Here is a 27,507-nt window from a genome sequence, read left to right on the forward strand (position 1 = left end):
TCTCTGGGCTTGGTCACAGGCCCAGTGGAAGCTGCTGAGCGGAACTGGCTGGAAACACCGTGATGCATCACGTGAGTGGCGGCAGGCGTGAAACCACCCCGTTAGGGTGCCCCCGAGCGCGGGGGTCTCCGGCACCCTCTCCTGGCCTTGCCCAACTCCCGGAAGCTCCGTCAGCATCCAGATTGCACCGATAGGCACATACTCTGTTTCGTGCAGATAAGTTTACTGCGCACGTTGTATTGAAGCTTAGTTTTTCCCTTAAGACCCAACTGAAAGATTTCAACTCACATAATCAATCCACCTTAGTCTTCTCGGTGGCAGTGTATTATTTCCTAGATTATCCCATTTTATCCCAGTGCTCTGTTGAGTATGATTTGTGGAAGGCGTCCCCTCTCGAAGGAAAGTTGGGTTTTTGCAGACAAGTCAGTGATGGATCCCAGGTACATATATCTTTACATACTTGAGAACATGTTTCTGTATTATAAATTCATGAAAGTGGAATCTTAGTCAAAGAATATATTTATTTTGACAGATTTGATGACATTTTCCTCCATAAAGTTTGCACCAGTTTATAGCCCCACTGACAGTACGTAAGAGCGTTTCAGCCTGGCCTTTGCGGAAGTTCAGAAACCCAACACCGAGGCTTGAGAACTTGCCCAGCAGACGAGGCCATCAAGACACGAGGACAACTCGTGTAACGGGGGATGGTTTGAAGGGGACTGTAGGATTCCAGGACTGAGAAGAGCAAAGGGTGGGAGGACTGAGTGACTCAGGCCAGAAACCTTTAGTTAGCTACCATGACAGAAGGGAAACATGCGTTCAACTGAGCTAATTAAACCAAGCTGTATTGTTTTTCCTGGCATTCTTTGCTTCCCCTTTATAGCAACTCTTTCTAGAAGGTAGCCTTTACTCTGTCCCTCCTAGAAAACTGATATCTCACCTGGGAACTGGGCTTAGATTCTCCTTTACCCCCTGATGGTGGATTCACCCACCAGATGCCTTAGTATTTTTGTTAACTGTTTTCTAATTTCATTTCACACTTGCTAAAGAGGTTTTTTACTTTTTCATGTGTCTTTTATTAAAATGATTTCTGGAAATCATGCTGAGCTGTGGCTTTTGGAAACAACAGGGGCGGAACCCTGCCTGCCTCGTAAGAACATAGCCGACAGCACGTTGACGAGCAGCGTGCCAGGGCTTCCAAGGGCTGGAAGGTGTGTCCTTGGAGAGGCTCCTTCGAGCAATGCCGGGTCACTCTGCTGGACAGCGCCGTGTTGGTGAAGCAACAGCAAAACCATGTGTTTGCTCAAGCCCAGTCGAGAAGTGAGTCCTTGAAGACTTTCTTTTATATACTGGCTACCCCGTCAAGAGTCTAGTGACAGAAACTACAAAGTTGTGCAGTCTATGCTTTGCACGTGCTACCTGGACCGGGCGAGTGTCCGTTTCTCTATTTTCTTCTATGAACATCTGTCAATAGAAACACTAAATGCAGCCAAGGAGCCCAGGCCAGGAGCACAATAAAATCCTAGGACCCTCCTACGCTGCTGGCACACGCAGCACCCGGGAGGAGGCCCAGACACTGCTGGGGGCCCTGCTCGGCTGGGCTGTGCGCTTCCTTGGATGGGTCTCTGGGCCTCGAGTCAAGTCATCTAAAACATGGCGCCTCTCCTTGCTCCTGTGCCAGAGCTGCGTCTCCCAAAGCAGCTGAAGGAGAAACGACTACGTGGCATCCATGTGGGATGGGGGGGCGGGGGGAGCTGTTGGAGGAGCAGGGCTACAAACCTACCAAGGAGGCAAAGCCAGGTGGCATGGCGGAGGCAGGAGAAGGAAGGAGGCAGTTAACAGCGCCGCGTGCTACTCACAGAGCAGCAGGAAGGGGAAAATGTTTCATGGGTGTAGCAATTAGGAGGCTACTCAGGGTTTGCCAAGAGTGGCCTCCGCCAAGTCGGAGCAGGAGCCGGAGCTCAGTCCGCTGCAGTTGGCTCCTCCGTGGTTCCCGCGGCGGCCCTTCTTCCTCCTCTCCCACAGAGGCTCCCGGAAACGACACACGGCTCCAGAAGAGCTTGGTTCATGGGCATGCGCCACCGTGACCTCCTGAGGACAAAGATGCCGGAGCCTAGGCCTACCCTGTGCAGGAGGTGGGTGGGTGGGGGAGAAGGAGGTCCTCTGGGCCCTCTGCCCATCGCGGCACGGTGCAGGGATGTGTCTCAGGTAAGAGGCGAGTTGCACTCTCAGGCAGGGCGAGGGCCCTGCACTGCCCAGTCTCGACCCACTGTTCACTGCCTCCCCCTGCCTCCCCCCACTGCCTCCCCCTGCCTCCCCTGGGGACCACCTGTGCTCCGTTCCCTCCTCTCTCGCTCCTTTCTTCCACCAGCCTCCGGTCTTCCTGCCGTGCAGGAGCCCATCCTCCCCTACCGAGTTTCAAACTGGTACAGAGACCAGGTAGAATGTAAAGATTTGATATATTCCAAAATGTGTGTACCTTTCCACACGCAAATCACACATGTTTAATCTTTCTCTTAGCCTCTTAGCCTGTACCTGTAGTGCGGGTCCCCGCGGGAGTGTGCGTGTGCCGTGTGCGCTGAGCGCGGGAAGTGCGAAGTCCCGCCTCCCCGCGCTGTGCTGCCCTGCGCTCTGGGAGCACTCCTGCCGCCCAAAGGCAACTCTGACAGGAGAAACATCTGCTGCCTCATGTGCCGCTCAAATGCAGGTGACAGAGATCGGGCGTTCGCTCCCAGCCGTGCCCATCTCCCAGACAAGGAGGAGCAGTGGAGAGACAGCAGACGTGTTGGTATAATCAAGTCGTGCTTCAGGCAAGCCCAGCTTCCTTTCGCCTTGCCAGGACCAGCTGTGTCTTGGAGGCGCTGACTCCCCGCGGCAAACAAATAAACTCCTTCAGTTGGCCACTCCCCTGCTCAGGGCCACAGGCAGCCTGGAAGTTCAAGCATGCCGTCCCTCCCTGGGGTCCATTCTTGGTGCCACACCTCTGCCACCCTCTGGGGACCCCGGCCCTGTGCGGCTGCCCCCGGGCCTTCTGCCTTGACACCAGGCCCTTCCTGTGGCTGCCGGCCCTCTCGACCTCCCACGGAGGTCTGTCTTCCTGGCACCCTCGATGGCAGAGCTCCCTGAGAGCTGCTCCGACAGTGAAAACACAGCGCCACTAAAAACCAATGAAGCCGCAGGGTCTCTCCAAGCAGAAGATTCCAAAGGACAAGCTCCGAGCTCCGACAGGTCGGTAGCCGCAGGCCGGGAGACCACACGGGCCCAGCCAGGAGATGCAGCCTCCTACTCTGCCTCCAGCGCCCTCTGTGACTTGGCAAAGGATGTTTTTCATCTAGACATTAGTTCTCAACTATAAAATCAGCGAGCCAGGCTGCAGTCAACCCTGCTCTTCATGTGAGCATTCTAGAGCAGTGGTTCTCAAAGTTGGGCGTGCTCAGTCAGCTGGGCACCCTGCACCTGGAGTTTCCGATTCAGTTCACCTCGAGTGGGGGGTTGAGAATGTCCATTTTTAACCTGTTCCCAACTGATGTGGATGGTTCCAGCAGAGACACACTTGGAGAACCAGTCCCAGGGCAATATTATTTGTAATATTTCACACGTAATAATGTAAAATATAGAGCGGCCTCACACCTCTGGTAATATGGTAATGTCTTTGCTTCACCTGCACAAGTAGCTACATATTGAATGTCGTGTCTGCTAGATGCTGGCTAAAGGGCTTCTCCATGATGGGTTTGGAGCTATGTGCTAACCACGGGGGTCAGCGGTGCTTATCCAATCTCTTATCTACCTTGTGACCAGATTCTGAAACACAATTTAAAAAGTGGATATGGGAAGAAATTGACTTTTAAAATTCCGAATATTCATTCTTAACTTTGTCGAAGCAAACCACGAGCATATCTAGATCCGGGGTGTTTGCTGTCACCTGGGAACATGCTCGGTGGGCCGCAACACTGAATCTCGTTTGCTGCACATGCCAGTCCTGTGAGGGACCCTCTGCCAGTCTCGTCTGTGGCATCCTTGGTGGCACACGCTGGGGCTTGTTGAGGTTCAGGAACTCGCACAAGCTCACGCAGTGAAGAATCATGGGATGGACATCCACCCCGAGTCTGCCAGGCTCTGCCCGGTGTTTCCCCAAGGGTGTCCCTGATCAGCTGTGACAGCATCGCCTTGGAAGTTGTCAGAAATGCAAATTCTCAAGCCCCGCCACAGACATTTGGACATTTGGAATCAGAAACTCAGTCTGTTTCGACAGCAGGTGATTTCGAATGGCTGACCTAGAGATCAAGCCTTAGCCACCACACAACCCACTTCCCCAAACACACATTCTGCGGCAAATAAGTAACGCACAGTTGTGGTGCTCAACGAGCCGCTGAGCTTCTGCAGGCGCGAGCCGTCATCCGGGGTGGGGGCCTCTGGTACCCTGCCAAACAGGTCAGTGCAGACTTTTGTCCTCTGTGCCCAACCACACATTGACTGTCCTCAGTGCTAGCTGCTTTTATTTGACCCAATTCCATGGATCGTTATTTGAATCCTGTTTGACTTTGCCAGTGTACATAGCCTCTCTGTCCCTTCAACCTGCTTTGATTTATAAATATTTAAGAACCAGTTTATTACCCTAACGTGACTGTCACATAGAGCAAGCAACCTGAGGGGAAGGAGAGAGAGGAGAGATAAATCTGTTCTATACCGTTAACCAAAAAGTTGCTACATCAATAAAGCCTCTTCCAGCAGAACGGGTACTGTGGAAGTAGATTCGGTAGTCCTGCTCCAAGAAATGAATTCAGAACACAGTTTACAGAGACAAATATGAGAGAAATTAGGTAGATGGTAAACCGCATACCGTCTTGCTTCCACCTCCACTCCAAATCCTGAAAATTACAGAAAAGATACTTCACAAAATCAGTAATTGAGCTAGAAAACAAAAATATGTGTCTACAGTAGGCTAGAAACCATGAGAAATTCTCAAAAGATGGAAAGTGAGTGGGATCAGAATGAAGAAGGAAACTTTAAGTGAAATTCACATAGGAAAGGACTTTCGCAAGAGGCTAGTACAGTCCCTGAGGTGTTTGAAGCCCAAGGTGGTGAACGAGGAAACAGGAAATGGGTCTGGGGAAAGGGCCAGGCGGTTTATTAGGGCGGCACGATAGGACCAGTCAGGGGCACAGACACTTCCCATGCCCCACGCCATTGCTCTGTCATCACGGGGTGGTGAGACACGCACCTGAGCCCAAGAGTCGGGGTAGCGACCTGGGCATCCGGAAACCCCCAGGAAGAGCCGGGTGCTGCTCACCTGGAGAATGGTGAGTGCACACTCGGTCCGTTGGCCCATCTCAGCTCTCTGCCGGTCACAGCAAATAGGGTTTGGCGGACAGAGGACGCCAGGTTCGAAAATGAGCAAGGACGTGAATCACCAAGTGAGTGAGCAAATCCAGTGCCAGGAAGAGAGGAGCTGAGGACAGCAAGCAGGACATGCGGGACTTCGCGTTGGGATAATTCACATTCTCAGAGGGGTCTGAAGTGATATCGATCCCCATGAAGCACGCACAGGGCTGCTATGAAAGAGAAACGGGCCGGGTGCGGTGGCTCACACCAGTAATCCCATCACTTTGAGAGGCTGAGGCAGGAGGATGCTTGAGGCCAAGAGTTCGAGACCAGCCTGGGCAACATAATGAGACCCCCCCCCCACTATATGTGTGTGTGTGTGTGTGTGTGTGTGTGTGTGTATACATATATACACACACACATAAATAAACCAGGCATGGTGGCGCATGCCTGTAGTCCCAGCTACTCTGGAAGCTGAGGCAAGAGGATCACCAGAGCCTCACCTGGGGTTCAAGTAAGTTATGATCATGCCACTACACTCCAGCCTGGGTGACAAAGTAAGATCCTGTCTCAAAAAAGAAAAGAAATAAAAGAAAGAAAGAAAGAACGAAAGAAAGAAAGAAAGAAAGAAAGAGAAAGAGATCCCAGTCCTCGTAAATATGTATTATGCATGCATATATGTATGTATGCATGCACCTATTATTAATATTATAAATAAAAAAGCACACTGATATACTCAGTATGCTATATGGTAAATGAACATAACTATAGAAAAATAAGATAAGAAATTCTTCCTGAACAGAACATAAAGGAAAAGTTGGACATAATAATTTAAAAGTTAAGGAATGTGAATAGATATCTAAGTTCTAAAATTTATCTAATAAATGCCAGAAGTTAAAAACATAAGAAACATAGAGGAAAGAATATGAAAATAAATAATAAAAGAACATTCTCCAAAGCTAAAGGGGAAAAAAATCATTTAGATTAAAAGAGCCCACTGAACATCCAGCTATAAGGAAAACTTTGATAAATTTGATGACATCGAAATTGTAATCTCTTATGTGACGAAAGCAACAGGAAAGCGCATGACCACAAACTGGCAGGAGGTGCGAGTGGACAGCCAGCAAAGGGCACCCAGACCCCCGGGGAGAGAGAAGACACACGGCCTCCCCACAGCCGAGGAAACGCGGGCTCTGGCGGCGATGGCCAACGCGGTTTGCCCATCAGATCTGTAAGAATTAAAAAGAAATTGGCAGTGACAAGGGTACGATTGGTGGGAGGAGTATCAGTTGGTAAAACCTTTTGTGGAGAAATTTGGCGTTCTCTGTTAAATTTTAAATGTACCTTTCTTGTCCTGATATTTTAAAGAAATCTTAGCCAGCCATCCACTACATACCTACACAAAGAAATGTGCATAACAGTGTTCAGTGCAGCATTGTTTAAGACAGAACAAAAAGGAAATACTCCAAATGTCACCAACAGAGACACTGTCACAGGGAACTGGGTGTATCTGCACTGTGTCACACAGCTGTTCGCAAAGATTAAGTACCTCTCTATGGTCTAATTGGAAAAGGCCTCTATGGCATAAGTGAAAAAAGAAATTTAAAGAAAATGTGTGATATGGTGCTAAATATGTTAGGAAAAGAAAACTGCATATTTTTGCATGTGAAAATTTATATAAAAGGATAAATATCAACTTGATAACACTCGAGGATGGTGGCCAGGATTATGGTGGGTCTGAGGACAGTAGTATCCGAGGGAGCTTTTACTTGGTGTGCAATTTACAATAGTTCAAAAATTACATATTCAAAAATAGCATATTCATATGATTGTTTTAATAATGATGGAAATTAGGAGAGCAAATGTCAGGGGCAAGAGGACAGGCTAGAAGAGCCGCCATGCTGTTCCCACGCAGGGCTGAGCCGGGGCCTCCCGGGGTGCTTCTCCGGGGGGGCCGCACCCGCCGGCTCTGGCCCGTCTCAGGCGCCCCAGCGTGTCCTCCCTGCAGCTCCCCTGCTGCATCCGCCTCTGCCTCTGTGCCCCTCGAAAGGACGTGGCCTGCCGGAGCTGGCCCTGCAGAGACACGCGGGCACACGGAGGCCTCTACGTGTCCCCAAGATGGATGTTCATCTCTCGCTGGTGCCCTGGGCCAAACCAAGCCTGGATGCCTGAAGGCTTGAGGTTGGGATCCGAGAGACCAGAAAGCGGCCTCTTCACCAAGACAGACCCTAAGGTTAAGGAAACAAAATTACCTATGGGTCCAGGGTGCAGGGCTTGCTGGCATGGCGACTTCCTAAATTCCTATGGCTACAAGAAAAACCACACTCTTGCTAAACTGCCTAACGGCAGGAGCTATCAGGCAAATTATCGGACCCCTCCTAACTCTGACTCACAACCAGACCCTACAGCTCTGATTGGACAGAGAAGGGCCCTACAAGTGCTCTTCCCTGATAAACAACTGCAGACCCTAGGCCAGTTCCAGCCAGCTTGCAGAGGCTGTGCACAGACCGTCTTTGTGTCCTGTAGGTCACCTTTTGATGTAAAGAGCCAAATGCCACCTCATTGTAATGCTAAAACCCTGCCCCACCGTGCACATGGGACATGTGTTACATACGTGTTTACCCATTGCACATGCACTGGACTGCCCTCATAAACACGTACAGCTTCCCCCCGACATGCCGAATACGGGGGATGCTGTCCGGTAATCCGGACCCTGTGAAGCGTAAACCCAGCCTGCCCTTCCCCTTTTCAAAGACGGAGCACCTTCCGTCCACGCCAGAGACTGTCCACTCTTCCTGTTTTGCAAACCGTGTCACCAATAAAGCTCTCCTTCCTGCTATTTAGCCATCTGCTGGTGTGCGGGGCGTGGAGGCTCATGAGAGAGAATCACAGCTCGGAGCCTGCAGGGGGAGCTTTCACCCGCGCCCGTGGGCGCACTGTCCCCGCTGCCTCTGCCCAGCCTGCACCGGGGAGAAGGTGAGTCCTTGTGCTCTTCCCCCTTGCAGTGTGTGTCCAGCCCTCCACAATCAGTCCCCAGTCCTGTCCCCTGAGCCACCCTTCGTGTCTTGCAGCTGCCATCTTTGTCATAATTGACAGGAAGAAATTCCGCTGTCCTCAGAAAGTAAACAAGTTCACCATTAACTCACAAGACCCGGCTGTGGGGCTGTGACATTGTGAAAAACACAGGGTTGTATGCCACACAGTGATGATTCGGTCAGTGACAGACCGACCACATGTACGGCGGTCCCCAAGGTTAGAACAGAGTTGCCCTACGTAGGTGAACCATTTTTTATCTTTTATACTGTATTTCCATGGTACCTTTTCTGTTTAGTTATGTTTGGATACACGAATCCTTACCACTGTGTTCCAGTTGCCTGCAGTGCGTGTACAGTGGCATGCCGTGCAGGCGTGTGGCCCGGGAGCACCAGGGTGCACCATGCGGCCTAGGCGGGCAGCAGGCTCCACCGTCTGGGCACGTGTGAGCGCGCTCTAGGATGGGATTGCCGAACAACGCATTGTCACAACGCCTTGGGATCCCAGTGTCTCACACTGGACTCACACGTGTCAGGTAGCATTGAGCCCACAGTGCAGATGTTCACCCGTCAAATCGATAAGCACATCTGTAACGGCCCCAGGTGATGAGGTAACACCTGCTGCTGCCTGGCACCCATCTGAAAGGAGCAACAGGAAGTGAAGTGTGGCTGAGACGATGAGCGTGCACGCCTGGCAGCAGCGTGAAAGCAGCAAGGACAGGGCCAGTCCCCGGGGCCATGGGCTCCCTGCCCGTGAGAACTCTGAGGCTTCCCTGACTTGGCCAGGACCACGGGGGGCTCTGCCCGAGCGCAGCGGCGGCGCCCCCGTCAAGGGACTCCTGGACCCGCGACTCATCTGCCAGCCTGTCGCTTGGTCTCCTGAGCCGCCGCCATGGCTCGTTACCCCCTTTCACGGCTGCCCGTGTGCTGAATGTTAATTGCATGGTTGATGGTGTGTGGAGGCCTCGCAGTAAACCGTGAATTTGAGCAAGTACAATTGGCGACTGAGTCACCGTGAAGCCTCTTGGCTTTGGTGGCAGTCAGCACACTTAGGCTGTGTGCACCTAACAGGGGAGACCCTCAGAGAAGCAGCTATTTGAATTTCTTCCCTCTTCCTGGCATACGGCTCCTGAAGTCCTGGGGGTGTCCCGGAGCCACGAGTGTCGTCTGCATGCTAACCAGTCTACTGGCGGCTGGCACCCCCTGGGCAGCGTCGGGATGGGGCTGGTCCCAGAAAGACCAAGACAGGATTAGAGGGTTAAGACTTTCAACCCCACCCCCAACCTCCAGGGACCGGCAGGTAGACTTGATTACCAATAGCCAATGGTGTAATCAATCAAGACATGTAATGAAGCCTCCATGAAACCCCAAAAGGATAGTGTTTAAAGTTCTGGATAGCAGAGCACAGGGAAGGTCCTGGGGGTGGCGCCCGCAGGGGGCATGGCAGCTCCGCGCCCATCCCCCACGTCTCCCTTCCTGTGCGTCTCTTCATGTGTCCTTTGTGCTGTCCCGCGTAATAAGCCGGGACATGCCCGTGTTCTCCTGAGCGCTTTGAGCTGCTCTAGCAAACCAAGCAGAGCTGAGGAGCGGGTGGGGACGCTGTTTCGTGGTCAGTGGGCCAGAAGCAGGTGAACACCCTGGAACTGGCGATCGGCGTCTGCAGGGGGGCAGTGCTGCGGGACCGAGCCCTCGCCCCGTGGGACCTGATGAGGCCTGCGGGTGGGCAGTGTCAGGATGGAATCGAATCAGAGGGCACCCAGCTGGTGTCTGCTGAGAACTGGTCGCTTGCTCGTTCGGTCACAGAGACGTCTGTGTTGATTCTTGAGTGAGCGAATAGAGAGAACACTTTGGTTTTTGCCTCTATTTCAGAAGGGCCCCCGTCGACTCCTGGTGCAACTCATTATACGCCATTTCTCCGGTGCATTGCCCGCGTCTGAGGGGCTTTGTGTGCCCTTTCTGAAAGAAGGCCGCTGCTCGGGCCTGGGGGGACAGGGGCCTGGCTGGATTTCAGCCTCTCGGCCTGGTCGCCACCAGGACCTGTCTGGGGTGGAGTGAAAATGCGTCTTATCCTTCCTGCCGGCTTGCAGCGCAAGATTGGAACCCGTACGCTACACACACCACACGGCACGCACACACCACTGTACTCACGAGCACACCCACACATGCCACACACCGTCCCGCACCACACGTACCTGGCACGTCACACACCGACACAGGCCACACAGCATGTAAATGCTGGACACACCACTTACACACCGTGTCATATATACCACACACGCGGGGCACATCTCAGACACAACCGCATCATCCACACACCGCCCACGCCACACAGGCTACTGCATGCTATACCACACACACACACCACACACACCTCACGCCACGTACACATCAGACGTACCACACCATGCGTGTATATCGCACACACACGCCATACCATACATGCATACCATACTATGTATACTATACACACACGCACGGCATCACATACAAACACATACAGACATACCGCATACATACATGCATGCCGAACATGCCACATTAGACATACTGCACACACATCACAGGCACACACACACTCGCCAACATAAATGCCACATCGTAATTCCACACACCACATATTACTACATATAACTCACAAAACAAACACATCTCCCCATTAAAGAGAGACACACACCGCACACACAGATACATACGCCACAAACGTACTACACATCTGCACACACATTGCACACACATAACACATACATGGGCACCAACCATACACACATCACAAAGTACACATTCCAGATACCCAGCATGCACCATCGACAACCACAGACAAGTACATCACACACCACACCCTGCTGAAAACAAATAGCTTTCATAAATAGCTCAGTTCAAACCTATATCAGGTAAAAGAAGAATAAAATACTTCTAAAAGAAACACACTATTCAAGCGTGTTCACCTCCTCCCCCCAAAAGATAGTTTTTTATTGACATGTGCTGAGCTCTTCGTTTTCCTTTCTTGCGTAGGGTCTCTGTGGTACAGAAGAAGTCACACTGAACTAATTTTCCTTCAATAAAAGGCAAATTCACACTTGCCCTGGCCGTCACTCCAGCTCTGGGCCATCCAAATTTGATGTGGTCAGGCAGGAGGAGGGAGGGAAAGACAAGATCTTTCTCTTCCAGAACCTGTTTCATGGAAACCATTTCATTTTTTACAATTATAGCCAAATACGAGGTCAATATTGTTTTTATGTTGTATCTTGTTTTTAAAAACTGAAAGGTACCACTGGAAAAGAGAAACTGGATATGTAACTTGCCAAATTCTGAACCAAAAAAAAGGGAAAAATATTACTAGATTGGCCCACTGGGAAAAGAAAAGATATAATAGGAAATAATAGAAATGTGATAAATATAAAAGATGAAATAACGAGAATGTTACTGAATGTATCAGTTATCAAGATACATCCAACAAGTGGGCTAAACTTCCCTACCCAAAGACTAAGCATCTTAGAGTGCTTCAAAAACCGAAACCTGGATATATTTAAAGTAAAATAAAGAAGAAAGCTCGACACTTTAACACCTAGTAAGTAGGCAAGAATCTAACAGATAAATCAAATATAAACAAAGCAAGGGAGGGAACATTAATATCAAATATAGAAAGAAAGGCTAAAAATAGTAAATGAAGCAAAAAGATCATTTTAATTAATAAAATATACAATCCACAATTAAGACATTATAGTCATGAACATTTGCATTTCAAATACTAGTCGCAGAAGAAATAATGCAAAAATGTGAAACATATAAAAGCTTGATAAAATTGTTTGCTGTTGAAAAGTTTAACACATTGCAAAGAATTTTTCAGCTCAAAGAGATTTTTAAAAAGGGCATAGAAGGCCTGAATAACGTATTTAACAAACTTGACATGCTAGCTATGAAGAAAACGTCATAAGACACAATGACATAAAGCACATTCTTTTAAAATAGAAATGTATTAATTCGACATTTATAAGTATTGATAATGAACTAAGCCTAAGAAACTTCATAAGCTCGATTTTAAATAAAGCAGAAATTCTATAAGCCTTATTCTCTGACCATAATGTAATAAAATGAGGAAGTAATGACAAAAAGATAACAAAAAATTTTATCCCCATGAAAGTAAAACTACTCTTTCTATCAAAGGACGTCACCCTTAGGGAGGGTTTTTAAAACGCATATTACTGCTCACCCTGCTCCAAATCCCGTATAAATAATCCTGCTTATAGGTGATTTTATCAGATGTTGAAGGAATAGTTAAATTTGATAGTATTTTTAAGGTCCCAAAGCATAGAAAGTTTAGAAAGTGTCTCAAACCAATTATATAAAGAAAGCATCACATTTAAGACTGAACTTTACAAAGATAATAAAAAGACATCCATCGAGCAATTGTATCTATGAGTATAGATGTAATATTTATTAATAAAATATTTTCACATTAAACCCAGGAATAAATTCAAAGAATAACACACCCTGTACTAGCCAGTTTTATTCCTAGGAATATGGAAATAATGTATTAGCATGAAATACGTTAATATAATTTGTAACAACAATTTATTAAAGGAGAAAATCCAAGTAATTGTCTCATGAATTGCTTAAGCAGCAGATCATAAAATTCAGCGACTGCTCCTAATCGTGTTTGCCCCACATTGCGGAGAGTAGCTGTCGGGAATACCCAGCCAGTATTATACTTTGGGTTGTCTCAGTTTGTTTGCGTTGCTACAAAGGAATACCTGAGACTGTGCGATGTATAAAGAAAAGAGGTTTAGGCCGGGCGCGGTGGCTCACGCCTGTAATCCTAACACTCTGGGAGGCTGAGGCGGGCGGATTGTTTGAGCTCAGGAGTTCGAAACCAGCCTGAGCAAGAGCAAGACCTCGTCTCTACTAAAATTAGAAACAAATTAATTGGACAACTAAAAATATATAGAAAAAATTAGCCGAGCATGGTGGCGCATGCCTGTAGTCCCAGCTACTCGGGAGGCTGAGGCAGGAGGATGGCTTGAGCCCAGGAGTTTGAGGTTGCTGTGAGCTAGGCTGACGCCATGGCACTCTAGCCCGGGCAACACAGTGAGACTCTGTCTCAAAAAAAAAAAAGAGGTTATTTGGTTCACGGTCCTGCAGGCTATACAAGTAGCATGGCGCCAGCCTCTGCTCCTGGTGAGGGCCTCGGGGAGTCTCCACGGTGGCCGAAGGGAAGGGCGGCAGGGCAGGCACCGCAGGGCAGGAGAGGAAGCAGGAGGGCGAGGGCAGGGAGGTGCCAGGCTCTTTTGAACAATCAGTGCTCTGGGGACGAATGGAGGGAGGACCCACTCGTTCCCGAGAGGGTATCGCGCCATTCGTGAAGGCTTCGCCCCCACAGCCCAAACTAGGCTCCGCCTCCAGCGTTGGGGACCACGTTTCAACATGAGGTTTGGAGGGGACAAGCATCAAGAGGGACCCATGGCAAGACGGGGAGTAAAATAAGAATGTCCCCTCTCAGCATGACACCTCAGCACTGCCGTGCAGCTACGTTCTAGCAACTCCAAGGAGGAACAAGAGATAAATACATTCTATAAATATTGGAAGAAAGAAACAAAATGTTGTCTTTAGATAAGAATACTGTCATAGTTCTCTGCCGAGTAATCCACAAATACAACAAAATGCCAGTTCCCACCCCAGCAACGCATTCCCAGGCCCGTCCGGAAGATCGCCTGGACCAGCCGTAGGCGCCGGGGCCAAGCGGAGGTGTAGGGACCAAGCGGAGGTGCAGGGGTTGCCTGGACAGCCTGCACGCCGGCCAAGTCCTTGCACACACACGCACACGCGCGCACACACGTGCACACACACGCGCGCACACACACACGCACGCACACGCACACACGCACACGCGCACACACACACGCGCACACACACTTAAAGACGTCTCTTTAACTCTGTGGGCAGAGGACGGACTAGGGGAGCGTGTCGTGACGACCTGCTAACCATCCTAGGGGAAACCAGTGTTCTATTCCGCCCCACACCTCGCACCGAGAAGGATTCCAGATGGGCTCAACATTGTAAAGTTTAACAAGAAATCATCAGGACAATAAAAGAAAAAATACAGTGAAAGGTTGGATGAATACCTGGGTGTGAAAATTCTTTTCAAGCACGCAACCGAAATCCGAAGTGACATAAGAAAAAGATGAATAGATGTTAATTCATAAAAAATTAACACGTGCTTTGAAATGAAACAAAAACCTGCCACTTACCAAGCTAAGAGATAAGAAAAACTGAGGAACGGTTGGGCAGAAGGGAATTGCTAAAAACATACAAAAGGATTAATACTGCTATTACATAAAAAGTTCTTATAAAATGGTAAGAAAAAGGTAAACACTCCAACTTATAAAAAAGTGGGGAGAGAATACAAACAGGAGATTCAAATAAAGTGAAATGCAAATGACCAATAAATATGAAACGGCCTCAGTGAGGTATAATTTATAGGCCCAAATCAGCTAGATACAGAAGGTTGTTAAGTCTTCACAAGGATTACGGACATTCTTGCTCACAAATCGCGTCCGGGAAGAGAGTGCTAGCACGGCCTGCAGGGCCGGGGCGGGGAGGGAAGGCGCGCCCGCGACCTCTGCAACCCTTCCAGACAGAATTCTGCTTTGCACGGCTGCACGGTCAGGTAACCCTCACTGCGCTTTTAATTTCTTTTAACTAAGAAAGGAAAGGAAAATTTTTAAACGGCTAACGATATGGTATTAAGGAGAACCTGTAACCTCTGTTCCATAAAATATTATACAAAAATTTGCGTATGACTCAAATCTACGTTTACTAACATGGAAATCTATCCATAACGACTACAAAATAAAGAAATCTGGTTAAAGAATAGTATGTATAATATAATTGAAGAGTAGGGTGTGTGGGTCTGTCTGTCTAGAAAAGTATGACCCAAATGTTACCATTGTTTAAATGACGACTCACCACCTTCGATGTAAGGTAATACTCACCCACGTGGCGTAAAATAAGAAGTCAAGTTGGATGTAGAATACAATCTTCAGCTACCACTACCCCCGATGTGTCTATATATACAATATAGAGAGAAGTATGCGTTTTAAAATAAAAAAAAAACCCACTAAAATATTAACTGAAATTGTCTTTGAGTGAAGAGATTCAGAAAAATCATTTTCTCATTTTAATACATCTGCATTTTTCCAGCTTTCCATGGCAGGTGTATTACTTTGCCAGGAGTTCGATAACAAAATATCACAGCCTGCCTGTCTTGAACAACAGAAATTTATTTTCTCGCAGTCGTGGAGGCTGGAAGTCCAAGAGCAAGGCATTGCAGGGTGGTTTCCCGAGGCCGCTCTCCTTGACTCACGGGCAGCGTCTCCTCCCTGCGCCCTCACGTGGCCTGTCCCCTGTGCACGCCCATTCCTGGTGTCTCTTTGTGCGTCCAAATCTTCTCTTTTTACGGGGCGACCAGTCGTATTGGATCAAGGCCCGCCTAACAGCCTGATTTTAGCTTAATTGCCTCTGTGAAGGCCCTGTCTCCAAATACCACCACCTTCTGACGTCCTGGGGATTAGGGCTTCAGTATAGGACTTTGGGGCGGGGGTGCCGTTCAGCCCACGGCAGTGGGCATGTGCTAATTCTATAATCTGAGGAAAATGTTGAAACAAAGGGAGAAGAAGGGAGAGAGCAGAGGGTCAGGGTGGCCCCCTGCTGCCAGCATATGGTCCCATGCCCACTGTGGAGCCGTGTGCCCGGGGGCCATGAGTGACCCCAAGCTGTCCCAGAATGAAGAGCACACTGGCTGCCTGAGCCGGCACTGCTGCGCACAGCCACCGCTGACACTGGCCCGCTGCTGCCTTGGGTCTGGCGGCCTGTGCCAGGAATGCGCCTGCCCGAGGACCTGGTCCCCGAGAGCCTTGGCCACTCTGAGAGAGTTCCCAAAGCTTTCTTCGTCACAGTCCGATGACGAGAGGCCCAGCTCTTCAGCGATGTGAGTGTTGAGGGTACAGTCTTCCAGCAGACGGCAAGACGTGTTTTTAATCCAGCCCAGAAGAGCTTCTCTGTGCTACGCACCTGTGCGTTACAGTCCCTGCAGTGCTCTGGACACAGGCTCTGCTCATATTGCGGGGTTTTGCTCCAGTAATTGTCTTCCCCGGAGACAGGACCGAGGCCCACCGGCTCTCGGGAGGCTGTGGGCAGAGTCTCTCCCGAGGGGAGCCTGGCAGGCGGGTGGCAGGCTATTCTCGGGTCCCCTCGCGAGGTGACACACACAGGCTGCCCGCAGCTACAGGAAAGCAGGCCAGGACCTCGGTCTCCCTGGGGTTCCTCGAGGGTCCCTGGTGTGGGTGAAGTGAGGCCATGCGGCCCCGCCAGAAGTAAAGAGAACACGCAACACAGACACGGGGACGGGCCCGAATGAACACGTCTGGCCAGAAGCAGAGCCCTCGAGCCTCCCGGGTGTTCCCGTGGCACCCGGCGTAATGAAAACCGCAGCATTTTACCTGTGCGCGGCAAGTGCTGTGTTTGTATCATTCCCCAAGGACTCTGAGTCCTCGATGGCCAGGGCCACCTCTGTATGTGAGACCCAACATCGTACTTTCCTCACCCTCTGAGCTCAAAAAGAGGTCCCTTGAATGAATGAATGAATGAATGAATGAACAGGCATAACAACATAAAGAATAAATAGAGGTGCTTTTAGAGCTGGACGTCACAGTGCAAATCAGCGATGGTTGCCGGCGTTTTGTTACAGCTCACCTCACCAGACATGCATCTGGCTACTTCTTGCTGGAGCAGAAGATGCCTAATTACTGGAAACTAGATGACTCAGCGTCTTGCCAGCCGGTGACAGACAGGCCCTCAGGCCGGAGCCCTGGCTGTGCTCCCCAGAACTACATGTGGCCACTGGTTTGGGTTCGCTGGCTCTGGTTTACGGACTGGCCTGTTGTTCTTGGGCTTGAGAGGTAGCTGACCTCGATGTCTGTCAGCGCCAGAGTCACCATCCCCACACCGGGGGCCGATCAGGTAGGACATCCCGTGATGCTGGGCACGCGTGTGCTCATTTGCATTCTGTCACAGCGGAAGAACAGCCAGTGGATCGACTGTCATTCACAGCCACCTGCTTCCCGCTTCCCTGGCCTAATTAGTCTTCTGTGTTGGAAGTGTGTTGGGCCGGAGCCAGCGGGGGAGGATGGTGCCAGCTCGGCCAGCCGGCAGCGCAGGAGCCCAGGCCGGCACCGGGAGGAGAGGCGCAGTCATGAAGGGAGGGAGGGGAGCTGGGAGCCCGGCTGTGCTGGACTCTTAGACAGACTACCGGGTGTGAACGGGTGAGCCAAGCCCGGGACTTTGACAGCTCAGTAAGGAAACAGCCGGCTCTGTGCCGAAGAAGGCCACGGCCATGTGGACGTCTAAGGCAGGATTTCAGGGAAACCTTTGGAGATACCAAGAAGCGGGGGACACCTTGCTGCAGAGGGGGCACCTGGACCCTTCTGGATCAAAGCACTCAGCGAGTCTACAGCACGGTCATCCAAAAATTCCTTTTAATACAGCATAGTAGGAGGAACACGGCATCCGAAAAGGCACGAGGACAAACCATCTATTGTGTGGTGCATGCTGCTTGGCATCCTTCCAGATCTTTGCATCACTGTCGCCAAATAAACTAAAAAGTTAAGCAATAGAGATACTTTAAATAATCGAGTGTTCTTGTCCCTGCTCCTCACCTCCCCTCTCCCAACTCCTGCAAAAGCCACAGGCCAGGCGCCTCCCTGCCGCGGGGCTCAGCCATTTCTGAGGAGGTGGTAGGAGAGAACTAATCCGATCATCCGCCAGAGTGGCCCTGTGCGAAGAGCGGTCCGTGGGTACGGGAAGCGCGTCCACTGCCAGCCCCGTCTCCCCCATCGTTTGCTCTGCGGTGAAACGGTTTTAATAAATTATGTGAAACCAAGTATTATTAAATAAGTTACGCTAATGGAGGGGCTCTGCCCAGGTGGGCCTGGAAACGGCCCCCCTTGGAGGGGCTGGGAGGGTGTGTCCCACCAGAATTGCCCTGTGACCTTGGGCAGGTCAGCCTCGAGTTGTCAAATCTTCCTGAGTCTCAGTCCTCACGTGTGAAATGAGGAAACCAAGGTGGTTCTCAAGGTTCAAGGAGCTGACAGGTATAAATCCCTTAGCATGGCGTCTTGTCACATAAGGGGCGCTCAGATAGGCCAGCTGCTGTTTGTCATCGGGGTCATTGCCAGAGACTGTCACGCTTTGAACAGGGCAGTAGCGTAAGACGTCAGGTGCCTTGGTTAGCTTTGTTCATTGACAATGAATATTTGCAAAAAACAACAAGTATAAAATCTCCCCAGTTAGGAGAATTGAAATTCAAAAAAAGAGATAGCAGTTCCCAGAGGCAAAGAAGAGTCAGAAAGAAGCGGCTGCTGTATGTGAACAGATCCAGGCCGAACAACCCTTCCTAGGGGTTATCAGTGTAAGCCCAGGCTACGCACAAAAATCACTTCTGGGTACTCAGGGTTTTACTGCAAAGCCAGTAAAGGGGCTGAAATGCGACCACCAAGAATATTAAGGAAAAGAATGGATTGGATTTTATCATCAGTGAATTAGACCATTTTACTCCAGGGAGACAGATAATGATGAAATCGCTCCCTTTGCCCCTTTAGAAATCACAAAACCTAACTAACTTAGGTTCAGACACACACACCAGAAACACGAGACTAAGCACATTTATGAGCCGTGTGATGAGTCTGACGTGTTCCTTCCCCAAGCACAGAGGACATCAGCCCATGCCCCGCGGTGAGGGTGCTGTCTGAGGCCAGGGACAAGAGAGTCACAGCGTGTCACCGCACTTCTCCAGGGACAGACCAGAGTAATGCCCTGTCTTCCACACAGACAGCGGCATGGGGCCATTTGTTGTTTTAGCTACATGGCCTCTTTTGTTCCCACTTCAGCCTGTTTTAAATCTGTGAAGGAAGTCGAACGGGGCAGCCGTGGCTTCAGGAATTGGGTGACCTGCTCAGGAGAACAGAGAAAGACATGCACGGAAATTGGCCTCGGTTCTCTCTCAGGCCTCCTTTTCTGGCCGTGGCAAACACTGACATTGGACTTGAATTGGAGCAGGAGGGCGCGGGCTGGGCCATGTTAATTGGCACTAGTTCAAGAACAGCTGGTGAAAGCTGGGATGGCTAAGGAGCATTGAAGAACAGGGTAAGGGAGAGGAAAAGGAAGAAAGTGCTGAGAAACTAGTAACCTCTTTTCACAAAGTGGAGTGCCAAGAGTCTGTCGAAAGTAGGTGGAACTAGAAAAAAAAGGATTGGTGTATTAAAGTTACGACATTACTAACAGAGGCGCTAGAAGCAATCTAATTTTCAAGCGTTTCAAAGAACAGAGGAAGGAAAGTTTTGGTTTTCAGGGAGCCAAATCTTCTACATCCCCGACAGGATGTGGATAAATGGATCAATAGAAATAAAACACATTATTTAGAGTTATGCATGTGTCCCGCAGAACAATTACCAGCAGAAAGACTGAAAACCCTCTCTTTGTGGTTTTGGGATACAGAGGCGTCTGGTTGGAAACTCTTGCTTTGTACCGTAAGCCCCTCCTTACGCTGGATTTGACTTGGTATTGTGAACGTGTGTTGCCTTAATTTAAAAAACTACATAGAATGAATTTTCTATTTTTTCTAGTGCAGAGATACTGTTCTTTTCATAAAGAACATTTAGAGAAAATTTCCCTACAGAAATTATAAATAATATGCTTGTCTTTCCTGACTCCCAGGAACACGACTGCTCACACCCTTTTGTTTTAAAACATAGGCTTTGCTAATGTGGGGATGGCCAGGCCGACAGACCGGGAGATCACTGCTGTTGGAAAGGTAGTTTGTTACGCACAGATCCCAAGAGAAGGGGGCGCACGGCCCGTCCCCTGGGCAGTGCACTCCCAAGATGAGTAGCCCTCTGGTCCTACATCCTGCATGGCAGGCAACCTCTGGTTTGCGTTTGGCCAGCCCAGATGAAGAGAACATGCCAGTCCTGCCCGTGGGAGCATGAGACAGCTCAGATGTTATTAACAATTGATACTTTGGTTGTACATGAACTTTGTGTGTTTTATATTAGCACAAGCGAACTCCCCACCCCAGCGTTTTGGGTCTCTAAGCAGCTGGTCCCACTAAGCTTCAGCATTCAGGCTATTATTTGATTGCTACCAATTTAATGTTAATAATGGTTTCAATCAATCACCTGGCAATATGGTAAAACCTAGAAATAGGAAATATTAGGTCATTAATCTGAAATGTCTGACATCGAATCAAAAGTTTAGTTTATTATATCTCAAACAAGAAGCAGTACAATTAATCAAAGTATGCGCCTAAACTATTAACACAGTTTTGCCATCTTAACCGTAGCTGGTTTATGCCAGCAGCAAAGAAGCCTGGAGAGCGAGTGGTGATGAAATCGTGAAAGGCATTTCCCACAGCTTGTTGAGGATTGAATATTTCTCCTTGTAAGAAGTGGTCCAGGCCGGGCGCGGTGGCTCACGCCTGTAATCCTAGCACTCTGGGAGGCCGAGGCGGGCGGATCCTTTGAGCTCAGGAGTTCGAGACCAGCCTGAGGAGCAAGAGCGAGACCCCGTCTCTACTAAAAATAGAAAGAAATTAGATAGACAACTAAAAATATATAGAAAAAATTAGTCGGGCATGGTGGCACATGCCTGTAGTCCCAGCTGCTCGGGAGGCTGAGGCAGGAGGATCGCTTGAGCCCAGGAGTTTGAGGTTGCTGTGAGCTAAGCTGATGCCATGGCACTCTACTCAGGGTAGCAGAGTGAGACTCTGTCTCAAAAAAAAAAAAGAAGTGGTCCAAAGCCTGGAAGAAGTGGTAGTCAGTGGTGCAAGGTCTGGTGAATACGGTGGATGACAGAGAGTTTCCAAGTCCGGCTTCTGTAGTTTGAGCAGTGTTGTTTTTTGTGACATGTCGTCATGCAAGAGGATTGGCCTGTCTCTATTGACCAATCTCGGCTGCGTAATCGCAAGCAACCTTATCATTTCATCCAACTGGCTGCAATAGACATCTGCTGTAATCGACTGACCAGGTTTCATGAAGCTGCAGTGTATAATACCAGCTCTGGACCACCAAACAGACACCATTAGCTTTTTTTGATGAATATTCAGTTTTGGACTGTGTTTCGGCACTTCATCTTCATCCAACCATTGTGCCAAATGCTTGCGATTGTCAAAAAGAATCCACTTTTCATGTAAGAATACGGCATAGAAATAGTTGGACTTTATGTTGTCACAGCAAAGAAAGGCAAGCTTTGGGACGACTTCTCTTCTGACGCTCGTTTGATTCGTGTAGAACCATCTATCCAGCTTCTTTACCTTAAGGATTTGTTTCGAATGGTCCAATATTGTTGGAATAGTAACGTCAAACCTTGTTGCAAAATTCACGCGTAGGCTAACATGGTTTTGCTTCCACTACAGCTTTCAGCTCATCATTATCCACCTTGGTCTCAGGTTGCCCACGTGGCTCATTTTCAAGATTAAAATCACCAAAATGAAACTTCTCAAACCATCGACGTACTGTGCATTCATTAGCCAGATCCTTCCCAAACATGTTTATATTTCAAGCTGTCTGCACTGCACTGGTTCCACGACAGAGCTCACATTAAAAAATAACATGAATTTTTTACTTATCCATGGCTTCATGAAAATTGGTCTAAAAAATTTTGAAAGATCATCACAAGCCAAGACATGCGTTTGAAAGAATGAGAATGCACCCTCACAGTAAAAATAAAACAAGAAATATTAAAGTAAAACATCAAAGATATCAACTGTCAAACAGTACTCAAGGAAATGGGACATTTCATACTTTATAACCTAATAGTAAAGGTCTCAACCTCGAACAAGGAAGCAGAGTGACAGCCTACTCGGCTTGGTTGAATTTTCATAACAAAAACAAATACGAGAGCACTTAGCTGTTTGAAAAAAATCTGGGACCCATCAGCCCTCTTCCTTATCCCAGTGGATGGTTGGCAGGAATCCTGCAAACTGTTTACTTAATAATTTGTATAGTTTTGCAGCTGGGTGATTTGTTTGCTCTCTTTTTTCCTCCAAGAATCAAGTGTCGCAGTCAGGGCTTGCTTGCTATGATGGAAGCCGTGTGGACAGTTTGGATTTTGATTAATGCCCCCAGCCTGGTCTGCAGGCGGCTCGCCTTGGAGGCCTGCCCTGGCGCCCTCTCGCCGGCCACCCTGCTCTGGTCCCCGCTCCAGTTTACGCGGCTCAGCCATCAGCCGGGATGGCGGAACGAACGGCTGTGCTGCTCCGTGAGGTACAGGTGGGCGTCGTGTTGCTGCTCATTTGGGTGTTGCTGGCTGCCTCGAGAAGTGAAATAAAGTGAGTTTTGTAACAAGCAAAGTCTTACGAACTGTGGCCTCTTTTAATCATAAACAGACAATTTACACACTGAAAACATCACATGGCCCAAAGAGTCAGAGTGGTTGTAGAAGAATAATCCATGTGGTTTTATATTAAAGGTGGGGGGACTAATACGAATTAGGGTTCTCCAGAGAAACAGAAACAATAGATATTACAGAGACGGATCTGCAGACACGTGAGGGGGTTCATTGTGGGAATCCGCTCACTCAGTTACGGGTGCTGAGAAGTTCCAGGCGTGCCTTCCGCAAGCTGGGAGCTGGTGGTGTGATTCAGTCCTGATCTAAAGTCTGGCGCGTGGGAGGGGTGGGGCGGGCGCTGGTGTAAGTCCCAGACTCCAGAGCCCTGAGAACCGGGAGCCCCCACGTGTGAGAGCGGGAGGGGATGGGTGTCCCAGCTCCAGAAGGGAGGGAGTTTGCTCTTCCTCTGCCTTCCGTTCTATTCGCGCTCCGTGGGTTGGTGGCACCCACCCGCATTGGCGAGGACCCGGTCTATACCCGCTCTACTGATTCCAGTGCTTACCTCTTGCAGAAACACCCACACAGACACATCCGGAAATAGTGTTGTACCGGCTGTCCGGGCATCCCTTAGCGCAGTCTAGCTGACACACAAAATGACCCATCTCAGAAAGCCAGAGGTAGAGATAGAGACAGAGATGGAGGGAGAAAGAGAGAGAGCAAGTGCCGGCCTGCTCCCCTGCCCCGAGCAGGCGGAGGTGTGCCAGGGAGTTCAGCACGCCCCTCCCCGTCAGCCTCCTGCTCCCGGACTCCCTCTGCTTGGTGTAGCCTGTTCACGCCGAGCTCGGCCCGCAGATGAAGGACGGAGCTGCCTGCCACTTCCACGAGCTGGCGTCCTCCAGGTTGGCCTGCGGGCAGAGGCTTCCCTGTGGCAATGTCGGGGGGCGGTTTGGGCAGGAGGACAGAAGGGATGTCCCTGTTTCATAAAGCTGAAATGTGCCCAAGCAGTGTCCCGACATCTCTGTGAAAGCTTGGCCGCCCGGTGGGACAGAGAGAGACCACGGTTTGGCCCCGGAAGGCCGGGTGTGGTGGTTGGTTCGTTGTGTCCCTTTTCCTGCTGTGGGGCAGCCACCCGAGAGGACGGAACCGGCCATGCCTGAGGGCGGCAGACGCTGAGCCTGGCACACCACCCAGCTGTGGCCCGGCCGAGCTCGTGCACGGGGACCCGCGGAGGAAGGTCCACGCGATGGCGCGTGAAGGTGAAGAGCCGCTGTGGAAACCAGAGGGATTTGGCACCAAAGAGATGCTTTTCGTATCCAAGGCCGGTCGGGCTTCTCTTTGTCAGTTAGCAGTGGACGCGCACGGGCCGTCGCGCGGCTCGTTTCTGAGCAGCGGGTTCCCCAGGGTGAGGGAGACATCCCCGCCGGCGGTGTCCGCCGTCAGAGAAGGGAGCGCGGGTGTGAGCAGGCCCCGCGGGGAGATGGGGGTGGAAACCCCAAGCACAAAGTGGAAACGTGAGACGCGCAGGGGCCGTGGTTCCGCCCGTGGCCCTGACACACGGCACAGAGGAAGGGAGAAGACCGGCTGGAGCTGAGCGGCCGCTGTGCGGTCACAGCCCGTCCCCTCCCGCCCCGTCACCGGACTTGGCTGCCGGCCACCCGCAGGGCTTTGCACGTGTGCTGGTGGCTCAGGTGAGCACGTTTCTTCTCCCTGTGCCCTGGCTGCTTTGTCAACTTCCCGCCGGACCAGGGGCCGGGCCCTGCCAGCTGCTTTCCGTCCACGGCACCCCACCACCTCCCGCCGTTAACAGCACCAGCCCTGGCCTGGGCGGCTGGCCTGCCGTGGCCGGGACAGCGCCGTCTTCTGGCTACGCCTGGCCTGCCGTGGCTGCCTGTCTAAACCCTGGGGAGGACACGCGTGAGTCACCTTATACCATCCACGGAAAGCAGCCCCTCAGCCTCTGCTTGCACACTCGCAGTGACGGGGAGCTCATTAGCAGTCCATGCCACTGCTGTCAACGCTGACCATTAGAAATAGCTTCCTTATGGTGAGCCCCAGCCCTGCCTTGCATGTCGCCCTGAGCAAGGTCAGCTCTGCTTCTCATGACAACCCTTCAGGTATTTAAACACAGCCACCAGGTAACCCCATTCCTTCTCCTCTGCCTGAACCTCCTTCCCAAGTACTCCGGCCACCGTGGTGTGAGGTGGTGTCACCATGTGGATAACTCACTTCCAGGCACAGTCCGTTTCTCGAACGCCCTCTTCATCGTGGTACCCAGAAGTACACCTGGACCTGCAGGCAGGGTCTGACCAGAGCACAAGACGAGATGTCCCAGTCGGGGTCTGACTGCTGGCCTCGGGACGCGGGTAGAGGTCACAGCGGTTGATGTGTCAGAATCTTCACATTTCTGGTGCACCGAGTTCATGCTCAATTTCAATTCATTTGTATGTATTCTGCTAATTAATCCCATCCATGAATGCAGCCAGCAAACATTTAATGGCTACTGTGTGCCAGGCAGTTGCTATTACTGCTGTTCAACCTAGGGGTGTATTGTCACAATCTCTGCATTGAATTTCATCCTGGTTTATGCTGTCCATAATCCTCGTTTATACAGATCACACGGGATGCTGACATTTTTCTGTGTGAGGCGTATCTGTGACACCTTCCAGACGATTTGATTAGTGTGTCTGACAGGCAGCCTTTCTGCACCCCGTGCTTCCGGAAGACCGCTAGCCGTCTTCATCCTCATTCAGCGCGCTGCAGCCTCCCAGAGAGCTCCCTCAGCTAGACGTCCATCACTCCCTTTTGTGAAAGATTGACCAGCTATTAAGGCTTGTATCTTTAAATTGCTCGAAAAGCTTCGTGTCCCCCTGTCACATGCCTCACAGAAGCGCAGGGACGCAGAGTCTGTCACGTCTCCCTGATGTGCAACCTAGGAACTGCGTCAGCGTCCCCTTGCCCTGCTGTGCGGTTTCACGTGACGCCCTTTGTTGCCTCTCCTGGTCTCCAAGCCCGTCCCGCTGACCAGGCGGGCACCGAGGCCCCGCTGCGGCACACAGAGGCGCGCCCGGCTCCGGCCCCGACCTCTGCTCTACGCACCCCTGGCTCAGAAAGCAGCCGGGCACTGGAGCTTTGTCCCCGACGGCCCCCGGGTGGAGGGGCGCTTTGTTTCTCTCCTGCGCTGCGCGGTTCCTAGTCCCAGCGAAATGTCTCAAGTCACGGGGTTTGCCCGTGTCCCTGGAGAGGCTTTTTAGTCTAATAATAGATGGCATTCTTAACAAGGACTTCCTCAATTAATCATAAGCCGTCCTGCCCTGGTGTCTCACCGTCATTCTTTCTTACACCTTTTGTTTTTAATGCGACTGAGCGTCCATCTCTTCAGACTGCGCCCAAACGTGCGTGTCATGTGTGTGGTATGTGGGACAGGATCCTGTGCAAGACAGTTACTTTTCAAAATGTACTGTAATGTATATTATACACTATAACATACAGAGAGAGGAGCCGTGGCGTTGTCGCCGCACAGGAAAGCACGCAGGAGTGACGCGGAGGCCTAGATGTGTCCTTGCGGAGGCAGAGGCTGGGTGTGGGGAGGCTGCCCCGTCCTACCCTCTGGCCTGGGCTTCTGGGTTTACGTAAGGAATGGCGGGGCCTGGGCGACCTCACACTGCGCTCCCAGCGCCTGCGCGGCGAGTGCGGGTAATCACCGCAGTACGACCCCCGTCTCTGAGACCTGCAATCGATGTTTATAACACACCGCTGCTAATAACGGTAATAATAATTGACACTCACTGAGTGTGCGTCTGTGACTCTGGATTCAGCAACTTGCTTAGTCCTTGTAGCACACCTCCGAGGGAGACACGCTGCGCTCACGTACGGACGAGAAAGCCCGAGGTCTGGCAAGCTCAGGCCGCTTGCTCGGATGAACACTCTGTCAGGCCGTCGCTGGGAAGCCAGGGCTGCCTGAATCCCCTACATCCTCCGGCCGGCGGCTGCGCGTGGGGAGTCTACCTGTGGAGGCGTCGAATCGAGAGCTGCGCAGTGCGGGGTCCAGCAGGAGCCGCCAGCCACGCGTGGCCCCTCCGCACTTGCAGCGTGGCCGGTCTGAATCCAGATGGGCTGCAGGCGTGAAATATACACTGGACGGTATGTAGATGTAAGAAAGCTCATTCACAATTTTTATATCGGTTGCGTGTTGAAATGCTATTTGGGTATATTGAATAGAATCAAGCATATTACGAACGTTAACTTCACCGTTCCTTGTTTTGCTCTTCTTGACGTGGCGACTAGAGAACTGAGGATGACAGGCGCGCTCCCATCTGCGGCTCGCGCTGTATTTCCACCGGACGGCGTCCGTGGAGAGCCGGGATTTAGGATTTGCTCTCCCCTTCATTCTTTGGCTTTTCAATGTCAGGAAGGCAACCACAGAAGAGATGCCCAAGGAAATGTTTTCAACAAAACAGAGAAAAACATTATCCATATAACTTAATTTCTTGAGTCCTTGGCCAAGATTTTTTCCCAAGATACATTTAGAGACTTTTAGGAAAAAATTACGCCATTTTATCAAGAATGGGGGGGAGGGAGAGAAGAAGAATGAAAATCTTAAATGCATTCCAGCAAAATAAAAATATTGACTATTAAAAAAAAACCCTGAGAACGATATTCACGTTTACTTTATGAACTCGCAGAGTTCCCAGTGAGGGGATGTGGGTTCTTCCTCTGCCAAGCCCTGAGCCACCGTGCACCTCACCTCCCCGCTGTCTGGGTTCCAAGTCCTGCACGG

Source organism: Propithecus coquereli, unplaced genomic scaffold (genome assembly GCF_000956105.1).
Source record: "Propithecus coquereli isolate 6110/MARCELLA unplaced genomic scaffold, Pcoq_1.0 Scaffold434, whole genome shotgun sequence".
NCBI classification, from domain to species: Eukaryota; Metazoa; Chordata; class Mammalia; order Primates; family Indriidae; genus Propithecus; species Propithecus coquereli.